This window comes from Polyodon spathula, chromosome 11, assembly GCF_017654505.1.
Source record: "Polyodon spathula isolate WHYD16114869_AA chromosome 11, ASM1765450v1, whole genome shotgun sequence".
Lineage (NCBI taxonomy): Eukaryota > Metazoa > Chordata > Actinopteri > Acipenseriformes > Polyodontidae > Polyodon > Polyodon spathula.
This window is the reverse complement of record NC_054544.1, coordinates 12,750,309-12,763,695: the sequence shown is the minus strand read 5'-3', so window position 1 is coordinate 12,763,695 and position 13,387 is coordinate 12,750,309. Positions and strand designations below refer to the sequence as shown.

The following is a 13,387-nucleotide window of genomic DNA, read 5'->3' as shown; positions in this document are numbered from 1 at the left end:
TATGATTGGTATCACAAATTACTTCCAGATTTTTCCACACAATGTACTGTTGTTTTGAAATACTATTCTAAATAAAAGCAAAATTATTTATTTTGAATGGTGCAGAGAATATATTTTCAGGTTTAACTTTTTTTTTTCTTGTACAAAAAAAAACAAAACATTTTTTTAAAAGAAACATTCAGTGTTCGTCTTCAGAACATGGTTGAAGAGACAGCGTTCACTGTATCTGCAGTTCTTGGCTGGGCATTGAAAGGCAACCTGATAAAGGAAATACAATCAACATGTCACACAAACCTTCACCCACTGATAAAATATTGAACAGTGTCCAAACATAAGAACAGTGCACAGCATGCATGTTTTCAAATGGCATGCCACATACATTGGCAAGCAGTTTGGCCTGTGATAAAGTAATGGATCAAATCAGTGCTCTTTGGTGGTTACATATAATGTTTAACGACTTTCTGGTTGCAGATGTAAATCAATAAGCATTTGTGACTCTAATGTTAAACAATCAAACTCTACAACACTTGCATAGTTAGACATGCAAATATTTACTGTATTTATGAGTGGGCTAAGGAACACGTAATAACTGAATAAATAGGTAAGAAGAACAATATTTTTTAAATATTATAAATTGCCGAACATACATTTGAAAAACTGTCCATAACCTAGACACCGTCAATATATTTTCACCTTCTGCTGTTTAGATAATTAAAATTGTTCCCTGTGATACCCTACTGAAGTAAACATCTACCCATGACACATTCAGCACTTACTTATTAAACCCTTAATAGTCATTCATCATGAAACAGGCGCTTATTTTAAAAGATGGTCATTAAACATTTAAAAACATAAGTACCCTGGGCTAGTAATAAAAGGGTTATCTGAAAGGCAGCATCTTACTTTAAAATTCTAGTCCCTACACTAAACGAGCGGCTCTTCAGATGCACTACCCTGGTCCCACATCTGTCTTGCACTAGTTTCTGCTCAGTAAAAGGTGCTTGAGGCTACTGGGTACTTGAACTGCTATAATGGTGTCTAGTATGAGAACAACATCTGTGAATTTCCTCAGTGATCTACAACAAAGTATTACTCAGAGCAGGCATTCAGTGGGCCTTTGAAGTTGCACTCCAGGAGAAGGCTGCCATTGTTCACAGCCCCCAACATGGAAGAGATCTAACTTCGGTCTCTCTAATTTTCAAGATTTTCTCTGCAACTTGATACCTCGGCTTTACCTTTGAGGTCTATCAAGCCTGCATATTTAAGAGCTAGCCCAAGCCACTGTGCTTGCTGCCCTGGGGCCAAGTGAGGAGGGATAGGCCATTACACCTCAGCCCACTACCACACTGTGTGTGGTAGTTTAGCCTTTAAAGGCTTGTTTGTGTGTTGCCCTAATAATTGTGTGGGTCACAGCCTGACCATCAATGTAAGATGAGAAGGAAACTAAACAACTTCAGAGTTCTGTGAAATAAGACAATAAATAATATCACAATACGTTTTGTATTATTCACTTTTTAACAGAGTACATTATTCATAAAATGAGAACATTATTCATTATTCATTTAGTCACAAAAAACAAAACAGCTGTGCAAGATTTATAATCCCAATTTGTATTCAAATTAAAAAAATGGACTGTGGAGTTTATTATTATACTAGCCCAATCTGAACACAGTTCCAGTATTATCGAGAAACATTCATAAGTACTTTTATTTCGAGAAATCTGAGATTCCAGAAACCCTTGAGGCAGTACTATACAGAGCTGAACACCAGCCATGTACTGAGGCACCTCGAAAGAAGGTTTTAACTTGGCTTTGCAAAGCCTCAAAAAACACAGGTTTTCAATTCACAATATTATTGTATTTGCTGATGACATCTTTCAACATTTTGTTTTTGAAGTAAAGCTTTAATAAAAGACAATACAAATCTCCTTTCTTTAAAGTTTAAATGTCTTTCTGTTTGCTGTTGTTACTCATCGGGACAAAAGATCCCCCTCGCCATGTAATAGGTCTTTGGGTGGAACAAAGCCCTTGTCAAATCAAAGGGTTGTTGCCCAGCAGGATATCAAGTAGATGCAGAAAAGGAGAACAATTGTGTACCACCAAACAGGACATGGGATTCTGACACTGAGGCCCACCATTCATTTCACCAAGGAATATTTTAAATGGCTTTGTTTATTAACTTTGACTTTGGACTTTATATTGATTGTATTGTTGGTAGAGAACTGCATGGCAAGGGCCTGTGTATTTTAGAATAATATCAGGATTTTGCTGGTTTGAGATTGCTTCTGCACTATAATTAGCCTCAGCAGGATATCAATAACCAAATAACTTCCTAGCTGGAAATAACAATCTTTCCATGCAATGTTACAAAAATACACAAATGTCAACTACTACCAATCGAATATGTTTATATGAGTAACAACAAAAAAACAACAATACTACTATTAATAATAATAATAATAATAATAATAATAATAATAATAATAAAAGGCCTAATTTCCTTGTGGCCATCATTGGTCAGATTAATCAGGCCATAACAAAAGTCGCCATGTCCTAGATTCTGACACCCTCACCCAGAACAAGTTTCATTACAATTAAAAGGCTCTGAAGATGCGAACACTTATAGACATCACTAGGGATGTGCATTCCTGCAGGAGCTAATGCTATAATTCTTATACAGTAAGGCATATAACTTGAAGCACAAAAAAATGCTCTACAGGTCATCAGACTATAAATATCAAGGATGATTCCTGTCATCAAATTTGTCACTATAATGTAGGATTAATTAATAGTAATACAACTATGAACCCATGTCTATGAAAAAATCATTTTGTATTTGAAACTGCTAGATCAACTGGAAAGCAGCCTCAATGACATTGATCTTGTTTTCATTTTGGGTGGTTACAACTGTACTTCGTCATTTCTGTGAATAATAAAATACAAGTTCTCATTTGCATTGTTTTTTACCACAGCACTTGGTTATTTTTAAACCGGTGGGTGATATTTTCATTTGCCTCCTGGCAAATGTTAAAAGACAGATTTCCATGTTTTGTTGCCTGACCTAAAACTAGACCCCACCACTTCTCACACTGTTACTAACCCACCGTTTATTAAATGGCAGCTGGTCCCACCATCTGTGTAAAAATTTCTGGGGCCAAACAAAACAGGTTACACCTTTAGCCATGCCAAGTCTTTTAGCACCCCTTCCATTCACTGCCTGTGAAGGGCTAATCGGAATTGCACGCTCTGATTTTTGTCAAACTTCTATGGTTGCCAAAAACAACCTAACTTCTTCCATATGTTCTTCCTATCCCCATTACCCAAAACAATTCTCTTCGGTAGATCCTGCAACGCTGGCCCAAAACAAAATACGTTACAGGTACCTCAGTTTTAATGAACTATAATAAATAATGCAGGAGCAAATATTCAATCTATTAACAAGATGGCCTGAGAAAAAGAAAGAAACTTTGTAATAAAGGGTCCTCTTTCACAAAGTTCTCGAGCTTTTATCCTCTTTTTACTATGACTTTGTGTTAATGCAAATTGCAGCAAATGAACTAAACAAAGAAAGCCTTCGTCTGCAACAAATTGCAGGTGTGAGGAGTCTGAAACAAAAGAGATCTTAACCTTAATGACATTTCCTGTCATTAACGAGCCTTTGATGTTCACATTCAACACACTCATCTATTTTTTTAAATTTTATCTCAACCGCCTTTTTTTTTTTTTTTTAAATAACGTGGGCTTTGGTGAATACGTTTTTTTCAAACCACCTCCTATGCCTGACATCTGTTTGGGGTTTATGCTCATCAGTTTCATTAGCATCAATCATTGGTATAGTAAAAACAGCAAATAAGGTAAATCCTGTGAAGTTATTAAAACCTCCGCTACTTGCTATCAGTCAAATGAACATAAAATAGATAATGAAGACAAATTAATGGGTAAGCACAGCAACTTTGGTTCTACCAAATTATGTTTCGAGAAATAGCAATTTTGTATTAATAAATGTAGTCAGTCAAGTTAAACCCTACATATTGAAATAAAGTCGACTCCTCTTATTTGCATCCTGGATAATTGCATACATCGTTTAATTGCATAACATGCAACTGGTCCCGTTTTTTTAATGCATTGTTTTCTATGATTATATGATTCGGTTCAATGCTTATCGTCTAAATGCATAATTCACTTAAAAACAATGCATTTTATTTCAGCTAATTGCATAATGCAGTCCACGTGTTCTGTCAACGTGCTGTTGTTATGCTCGAACGCATTTGCAACGTTTTGGCAGCAGGGGAAAAATAAGAAAATGGCGAAGCAAACCTGTAACTGTGTAAGCGAACCAGATACCGTGCAGACTTCTATCAAAGACTTTTTCCCTATGTTGTAGTCACAATATCTATAGTAAGGTACGGTACACATATTTTTCTCATTTCCTACATTTGCAGAGAATACAGTAGTGTGTGCACTGAGCTTACAATAGCACTGTAACGTACCCAGATTTCATTGGTGTGTTTTTCTTTTTTCTGAAGGTGTACATAGTAGGCTACTTTAAGTTGCTTTAAATAAAAAATGCTGTACTGTATACAAGCCTTCATGAAGGCAAATGGTTTTCAGTCTTGTGATTTTTTTTTTTTAGTATATATAGGCTAGCCTATAATTTGCAATCCCTTGTTGTCAGCTTAATTGGCTGAGTTTTTTCCAAGTTGTAGGCTTTGTACAGTTCTTTTAAATGTAATGCTTAACATGAGCTTCATGACGGCTATAGTACTCTATTATTATTATTATTATTATTATTATTATTATTATTATTATTATTATTATGATTTTACTTTTCATGCATTGCTGCGCAGAAGTGATATTTGAATGTTTTATAGGTGTTATACTGTACCATATTTCAAGTTCATTTATTGTTTTGAAGTTGTATTTTAAGTTACGTGAAACAAGAAAAAGAATAAATGTTAATAATGTTATGAATCTGGTTAAAACGAGACATACATACATGTACATGTACGTATAGACCTAGTGTCATTGTATCCCATTGTATTCTCTTACTCCTGTTGTCTGCATACTTCTGTTATGTGCATAGCATCACACTGGTCCCGGGCCTATGCAATTAGGAGGAGTCGAATGTACCATGCTTCAATATAGAGGCTGAACAAAAGATTAGAAATACTGCACACATGCAGTACACATTCTTGTATAAATGGGCTGCTCTTCTTCAAGGAGGATTAATTTGTTTTATCATACCTCCTTTGATATGTATTCTATAACATATAAAAGGCAAGGGTTCCATTATTATTATTTTTTTTTTGTACAACTCCTGCTTACAACATTAAACTAATTTAAAACATGCTAGATTAAAATTTAAAATAATTTACAAAGAACCGGTGTCTACATTCAGGTCATACTGCCAATGATTTTGTAACAGCAGGCCTTCAATCTTGCATTTGATAGCAGTACAATAGTACCCAAGATAATATAATTTTGATTTATAAGCTCTTTGAAGTCCTATAGCATTGTATAAAACTATTAAACACAGCTTACACCATTAAAAACCAAAGAGCTGTGATGGTATGTGAAACTCAGGCACCACAGCATACCTTTAGGTATGAGACATTACCACACATACCATGACTTCATTTAATTAAAAAGAAATACAATCTTGGCACAAATGGTTAAACCGAACAAATACAAATGAAAAGAAAGAGAATAGTTGGGTGATTAATATGAACCACATTAAATGATTTCTCCTATGCCAGATGCAAATAGAGTTTTAATGTGGAAAACTTGAGGGACCAGATTTATTAAGAAGTATAAAAAAACAGGTGGCTTGCAGTATTCCCAGCTCCAGTCAACTCAAACAAGTTTGCATCAAACCCCCCCTTTGTTTGTAGTTCATTGAAACATTTGAGATATTTACTCTTTCTCTTTGTTCCAAGTGGCCAAGCCTCACAGGCAGAAACCCGTTCAATGGAGCTCTCTCACAGGTGTTCCCTCTAAGTAGACAATTACAGGGTTGTTCGTTTACTTCGCAAAAGGTATTGAAGCAAAACCCTACATGGTTTGCAATTGATTTCCTCTGTTATCTTTTCATGGTATAACAAGAAAGTTTGAGTGCTTTTACTAATACTAGGTTTTTTACTATGAACCTCCTCTATAAACTCAATGTCTGTTTCCCCTTTGTGGTTGTATATGTCATTTTGGTCTCTACTTATACTGATTTTAGAACAGAATATATAAGTTTATGTTTATGTTGTATGTGGTAAACTATTTCAACAGAAACTAGAATACATAATTCAATACTTAAAAGATCAAAATAAATATCAAATCAAAATGGGAATAGATATACATACATTAGATAGGTATACTGGTCTGCTGAGTTGAGTTATTTCTCTTATACTACAAAGTAGTCACTCTGCACTCTGTTAAAACTATAGAACTATTAGATTTTGGTTGGACTGCACAACAACAAAAACACTAAGGGAATTTATTCACGTTATATACATTCAGTGTACTGTAAAATGTTCAGTCTTTGCAGTTTAAAAAAAAAAAAAAAAGTTGTTTTAGTACAGCATGATTCCGATGACAGTGGCAGCAAAACTTCAGTCACAAACCATAATGCATACCCTGTTTCATGCTAGGCACCTGTGTTAATACCACCATGCTTTCTATCTGATGGAAGCTGAGTGCACCTGTGCTGCCATGTGTCAGTATCTGACAATTCCTAGGGCACAAGGATTCTATTACTGTGCTCCCTCCAGCTACGTTCCACTCATTACAATCTTTTGTGCTTTCCTTCTGGTTGTGACAGGTGCTTGAGGAAAGTCTAAAAAGAAAACAAGTCAACCTTCACTGTTAATATCAATTTTCAGTGCAAAGGGGCTATGCCTAAACTAACTAACAAATCTAAAACTATTCCGCAGCAGCAGCAAGCAGTTTCAATCTAATAGATAACAGATCCATTTTTAATCTTCAAAGAGAATGGAAATAGAAACCTTTGTTTATTACTAATTTAATATATACAAATGTATTACATTTATTGATTTTTTTCGATTGACATTTTTGGCTTATCTTTTGAATTGTCTAAGGAGGCTTGTTGTGTCATAACAGTCTAGCAGTCTCCTCCTAATCACTTATTGAAGGGATTGCAAGGTGTGAGATCTCCAAGCAGTCAGGTTTCAGCTCTCTGCATAAGTATAAATAGCTTGGTTATCACCTGCAAGTGTGAGAAATCAATATTTGGGTTTTTATTTTCACCAGTTAATATAGGGTTACATGATAGCCCCATTGTGATGCCAAATAGATACAAGTAGCAAATCAATGGTTAGTTCAATTCGTCATATAATAACATATATTTAGGCATGACTAACCACTTGTGGTAGATGACTGAGGAAAACGTGTCTACAGAAGGTTTATAAAACAGTTAAGTGCTGTATAATGGGACTGGTGCACTTTTTGCTGATACCAGGTTGAGTACTCACATAAACTTAATGTTTTACAGTAAGGCTCAGCTTTGAGCGTACACTGGCCCACTTGAAAGAGTGGGAGGAGGGTTGGATGAACTGCCTTCCTCAGGGACAGACTCCACAGCTGACAATAATTTGTAGTACTCATCCTCTCCATCCAGTACTTTGATTTGGCTGTAATGAAAAACTAAAAGGTACTACTGGGACTGGCACATTAGACTACAAAACAAGTCTACTGGTTTCCACTGTGTAATCACTATTGCACAACTACAAAACAAAATTTCAGTTCCAAGACGTATTTCATCTAGATGACTGTGTTTTCAGATAAAGTCTCACACAATTGCATTTCTGACAGGTGGAGACCTGCTTGATCTTACAAACAGGGTTCAAGACTTTAACATTGTAATGTCATATGCATACAATGCATTTACAGTAGTCACACAGTCAGTCAAAGCAGCAGTTAAGACGTGTGATCACGTATTTACCCTGATGAAAATGAAACAAGTCTTGTTTTTATAGTTTCTGAAGTTCACAACATTTTGTAACTTCACAAAGGGCCTGTTCTGTTTATAGTTGCTAAAACTAAGAAAGCAGCTATTTACCCAAGTTTTCTCGGCTTCCTCTTGCTCCCCTGAGTCCTCTGTGGAAAGAGCCAAGAGCACACAGTCAAAAGATGAGCAGCAAGTCATTAATTTTTAATTCAAAGTGATTTTGTGTTGAATGCAAGCAGATGCTGATAATATCAGAAGTCACAGCATAATTTTTTTTTTGATCAAAGGGCTCAAGTGAGCCTGATGAAGCATGCATCTTGCTCAGCTTTGATAAACCACATCAATTATTCACCGTGAAGGCAGACACCAGGACATGAAAGCAACTGATAAAGAGCATAAGCACATGTTCAAGACAAGAGGCAGAAAAGCATGGGGGTGGGGCTGGAGGGGCTGGCACAGGTATATTTAATTGTATTATCATCTGGAAACAAAGTCAGACAAAGAGCTTTATCTCTACTTTGAACTCACATTTAGCTGGTTATAGTACATGCTGTCCTTGGGGCTATTGAGCAGTTTGGGCTGCTGGCAGCGTCGTCGAGGTGTTCTCTGCTGCTTCTGTTCTGCTGGCTTCTTCTCTGGACCTGCACATAGGGTCAAACTGTGAAACCAGCCAAAAAACAGCACATGACAGTAATGGAGCATTTTAAATAAATAAATAAATAAAGCAATAGTAATAATAATGGGGGAAATCAATAATACTAACCATACTACTACTACTACTACTAATATAATAATAATAATAATAATAATAATAATAATAATAATAATAATAATAATAATTGTAATAACAACAACAACAACAACTACAACAACAGCACCACCACATTTGGGGCTTACAGGGGTTAATACAAAGAGAGCATACAAGGGGTTATACAAAGACCATTTCTAGTGTCAGGCATTTCTATTTCTTGTATTGTAAAAAGGTTTTATAAGCTACATGGGGGGGGGGGGGGGTTAAAAAAACACAGTGTTACTCTATCAAACTTGCAGTATAGTAATGGCAGCTTTAGTAGCAAGTGATTTTCAAACATAATTTTTTTTTTTATAAAATCCATCCATTAATGCTTTGATAGTCGATGAGGTTGTTAATGAACATATTTCTCATTAAAAAGCTTAATTGGTGCAGGTCACATGCATCTAGAGTTGCCACCTGGCCCCATAATTCCGGAACACTTTGGGACGGGACATGGTTTTTAAGTTGCCCTTAAACTGAAAGCAATAAACACGTGAATTGAGTACTAAGCACTTGCTTAATTTATACTGCTTCTTAATTATCTGAATCATTGCGATAATACAAATCTTACAAAATAAAAAAAGCATCTTGAATAAACACGTGCAGGTTTATTCAAGATATTTATTTTTATTTTGTACAAAATGATATTTCAGTTCTCAATATTTAAAATATGCTATTGATATCCTATTAATTAGTAATATATAGCCCTAATTTAGATTGACTCTCCCAATTAAATAACAACACTGATCCAGTGTTCATGCTGTCTGGTGTCAGGAATAGTGAACAGCTGCTCAGTATTAATGATTTCAGTGGGAGAAGGTGATATACTATTAGAAACTATAAAGAAACTTTAAAATATATATTTTTAAAACTATTAATAAAATAAATATTGATGATTTACTTATTTATTTCATTTGTTAAAAGCTATTACTGTATTGTCATGCTGCCTCAAGATAATTGATCACCAGAATCAATTTAGCAAAGGTTTAGGGCTCAATTCACATGTTGATTTTCTTCAGTTTAAAGGCAACTTCAAAATCCTGTTCTGTCTCACAGTGTTCCGGAATTATGGGGCCAGGTGGCAACCCTACGTACATCACTTCCTGTCTCAATGACTAGACAAGGGGAACTCGTTAATCAAAATGGTTGTTAACAGGATCAAAAAAAAATGAATGGAAGCATAACTCGTTGTTATGGAAACTACTAGTGTACAGCAAGACGGCTCTCCCACCTGTAAGCAGCAGACAAATGGAAATAAAAAATAATAGAAATATCTATGTGTGTATAATTTGCAAACTTCATTTAAAATTGTGCATTTTGTCATGCAGAATGTACATTTATTTAGAACACTTCTCATATAAAATGCTGATTTGAGATTGTCTGGTGTGTGGGTAAAAATCAGACAGCATGGATTAAAAAAAAAACTTAAAAAAAAAAAAAATTAAATTAAAATAATGAAACCCCTCTTGCCCTCATTCCAGGAGATATTTTGCCACAGATTACTGTATTCAACTTTTTTATGTGCATTTTTTGTTCAAAAAGAAAAAAAAAACTTCTTTTTTGGGGTGGGGTGGGGTGGGGGGTAAGCCATCTATTTAAACTTGGTTGGATTTAGTTTCTTATCTACTTTTATATATATTTTAGTAAGCACCATTATAGGCTATAAAAAAAAAAGAAATGTTTGAAGTGCCATGTGTTAGTTATTATACATGTATACCACTTTATTATATATGTATTAAGCTTTTAAAATTACGATAGAACTCCCTAACCCAATACATAATTTGTTTATAATTAATTGTTTGGTGAATTCCTTTAATCATGCATTTTCTCTTTGCTTGCCTCCATAATAAATAAACTCAACATGATTAGAAGTAACCTGTAGCAGGGTGGTAGGAAAGCCCTGCACATAAAAAGGGGGCAGGGAAAACCCCTGCTGTTTAAATATGTTTGTTTATTTTTCAATGGGGTCTCCGATTTGTATTTGTGTATTAGGATTTATTTATTGTATTTATGACGGCGTGTTATTGTTTATTTGTGTATATTTTGTATAAACATATTGACGGTGTAGCCATGTGTTTTGTTGTATTGTTACTATTACTTCTATTAGCCGCATGGATGGGAAGCATCATCCACATTAAAAAAAAACCTGTTCAGAATGTGACAGAGGGATTAGCAGATAATTGATAGCTAGTTAATCCCTCAGTCACTAATATAAAAGCCTGCAGTTCTCCCTGCTCTGGGTGGGTGTTTGGAGAAGGAACAGGAGAGCAAGAGAGGAGAAAGAGAAAACAAAACTAAACACAGTATAGCAAAAGTGAAGGCAACTGCCCAGCCTGACCTGGCTTTTGTTTATTTTTAATCTTTTATTTCGCTCTGTGAGCAAAGTGTTTGTTTGTTTAAATATTTCTTTTATTTTTGTTATTAAAAAAAATAAACGGCGCAAGCGCCATTTGCACTGTAACTGCAGCACCTTGTTTGTTTTTGTTCCTGCTTCTGGCCTGACCTACGGCCAGCCTGTCACATAGCCACTGAATGCTTACATTGTTAGAAGAACATCTGATATGCATATAAACGTGTGAAGGTCAAAGTGTACACTGTACATAAAGTGTGGGTCGAGTCTGACAACATTACAAATACGTTCAGGCAAAATCCACGGCAATGATCTGCTGCGTGACAGCTCTGGCCCTGGCAGCTTCTCCGGGAGGAATATTCTGAGGAGGCTCCAATGGTTCAAGATGAGACGCTTCTTCCTCCTGGATAGAACACGCTACGAAGATCCTCGGTTTGGGGGTCATATTGAAGCACACTAACTGATTTGTCGAGGCACCAAAACCTAACTTAGTAAACCAATCGATCACATTGATCACATTCCAAGTGGATATGTGTGTCCTTACAAAAGATTTAGAAGTGAGTAGGTTTTCGAGATTTACAATTATACTGTAAATACAGTATAATTGTAAATCTCGAAAACCTACTCACTTCTAAATCTTTTGTAGTCATCTTTGTATTACTTTAGTATAAATACATGTTAATTTGGATTCATATGTTGTTTTTTTCTGACTTTATGTGAACGAAAAGACACACGTTTGCCCATTTTCCCATTGGAAATAGTGATATTTTGAAATATCACTGTCCTGGTCACAAAAGCAAAGTTTGTGGGGAATAATAGCCATGTTCTATACTTTTGAGGCATAAGCAATTAGGAAATAACACTTACTACCCAGGAACAAAAATTGTGTTACATAGTGTAATTTCTTGGCAGTAACATTACAGTGGGTGCAAATAACGGTATGTCATTTCAGCAATAAAATAAACATTCCTTAAGGTTACAAATGGTTAAAACAAGTAAATAAATCTCATTCATAACCACAAGTATAGAAAAGGCTAAAATATTAAATTATCTTGCGATACTGATCTACTAATATGCCTTCTGGTGTACTGGGTCTTGAAATGATTAAGCACAGCTGATTGTGTCAAAATGTAAGAGTCATGACAGGAGCAAGGGAAATTTGCGCATACATTTGAGATGTTATAGGATGCACCAATCGATGCTCCCATTATTGGAACATCCAGCGATGTATACAACTCCCTTTTAATATTTTGTAGCTGCTCCTGATTAAGTGGGAGACTGATATAATCGTTAATCCTCTTTATCAGGTCACGCATGACCCCTTGAAATGACACAGAGACATTGAAGGACAACTTCCCCAATATAAAATGAGAAAACTCAGTGGGGAGCACAACAGATGAAATTGAAATGGTGGAAATGACAAATGACTGCTTAATGCAATTTGTCAAGGCACAGACTACAGGAGAGGCATATCTTGATTATGTCTTTTCTAATAACAAAAACAGAATAACTAAAACAGAAGTCCAGCGCCCAGATGGGGGGACCGCGGGGATCCAAAGCCCGAGAGGGAGCTGTTCCCACTTCCACAGGCAGAGGGTGAGTGCCTGCTTGTATCACTTCCCCTACTGTCACCACCTGGAGGAGAGGAGCAGGTGCTTCCTCTACCTCCATCACCTTCCCCTGCAAGTGAGGGAGAGCCACACCAGTCCCCTGCAAGTGAGGGAGAGCTGCACCAGTCCCCTGTAATAAGGGCAGACTACACGCCGCTCCCACCTCCACAACCAGGAGACTACACGCCGCTCCCACCTCCGCCGCCAGGAGACTACACGCCTCCGCCACCTCCACCTGCAGGAGCAGAGCAGCAGGAGCTGCCTCTGCCTCCGCCAACTCCACCAGCAGAGGGTGAATGCCTGTTGGGTCCCCATCCACCAGCAGAGGGTGAATGCCTGCTGGGTCCCTTTCCACCAGCAGCGGATGAATACCTGCTGGTATCACTTCCCCCACCAGCAGAGGATGAATGCCTGCTGGTATCACTTCCCCCACCATCACGAGGAGAGGAGCTAGAGCTGCCTCTGCCTCCATCAACATCAGGGGGAGAGGAGCAGTAGCTGCCTCTCCCTGCAACAGAAGGACGAAGAATTGATGCTGGCAGTCCTCAGCAACCCTTGCATAGGTTGCTCAGGGAAGCACAGGGAAGAACCGCCCAGCCGCAGTGGCCGAGAAGAGGGCCAACACCCGTGCCCCAGCTTGTCCTGACTCCCTGACTCGTTTTGCCCAAGGATGCCTGCCTC

The 13,387-nt window shown here is 36.8% G+C and overlaps 1 pseudogene; it reads right to left on the bottom strand.

Moving 5' to 3' along the window:
- Positions 1-7,482: 7,482 nt before the first annotated feature.
- LOC121323035 overlaps positions 7,483-13,387 on the bottom strand; it is an 89,728-nt pseudogene continuing 83,823 nt past the window's right edge.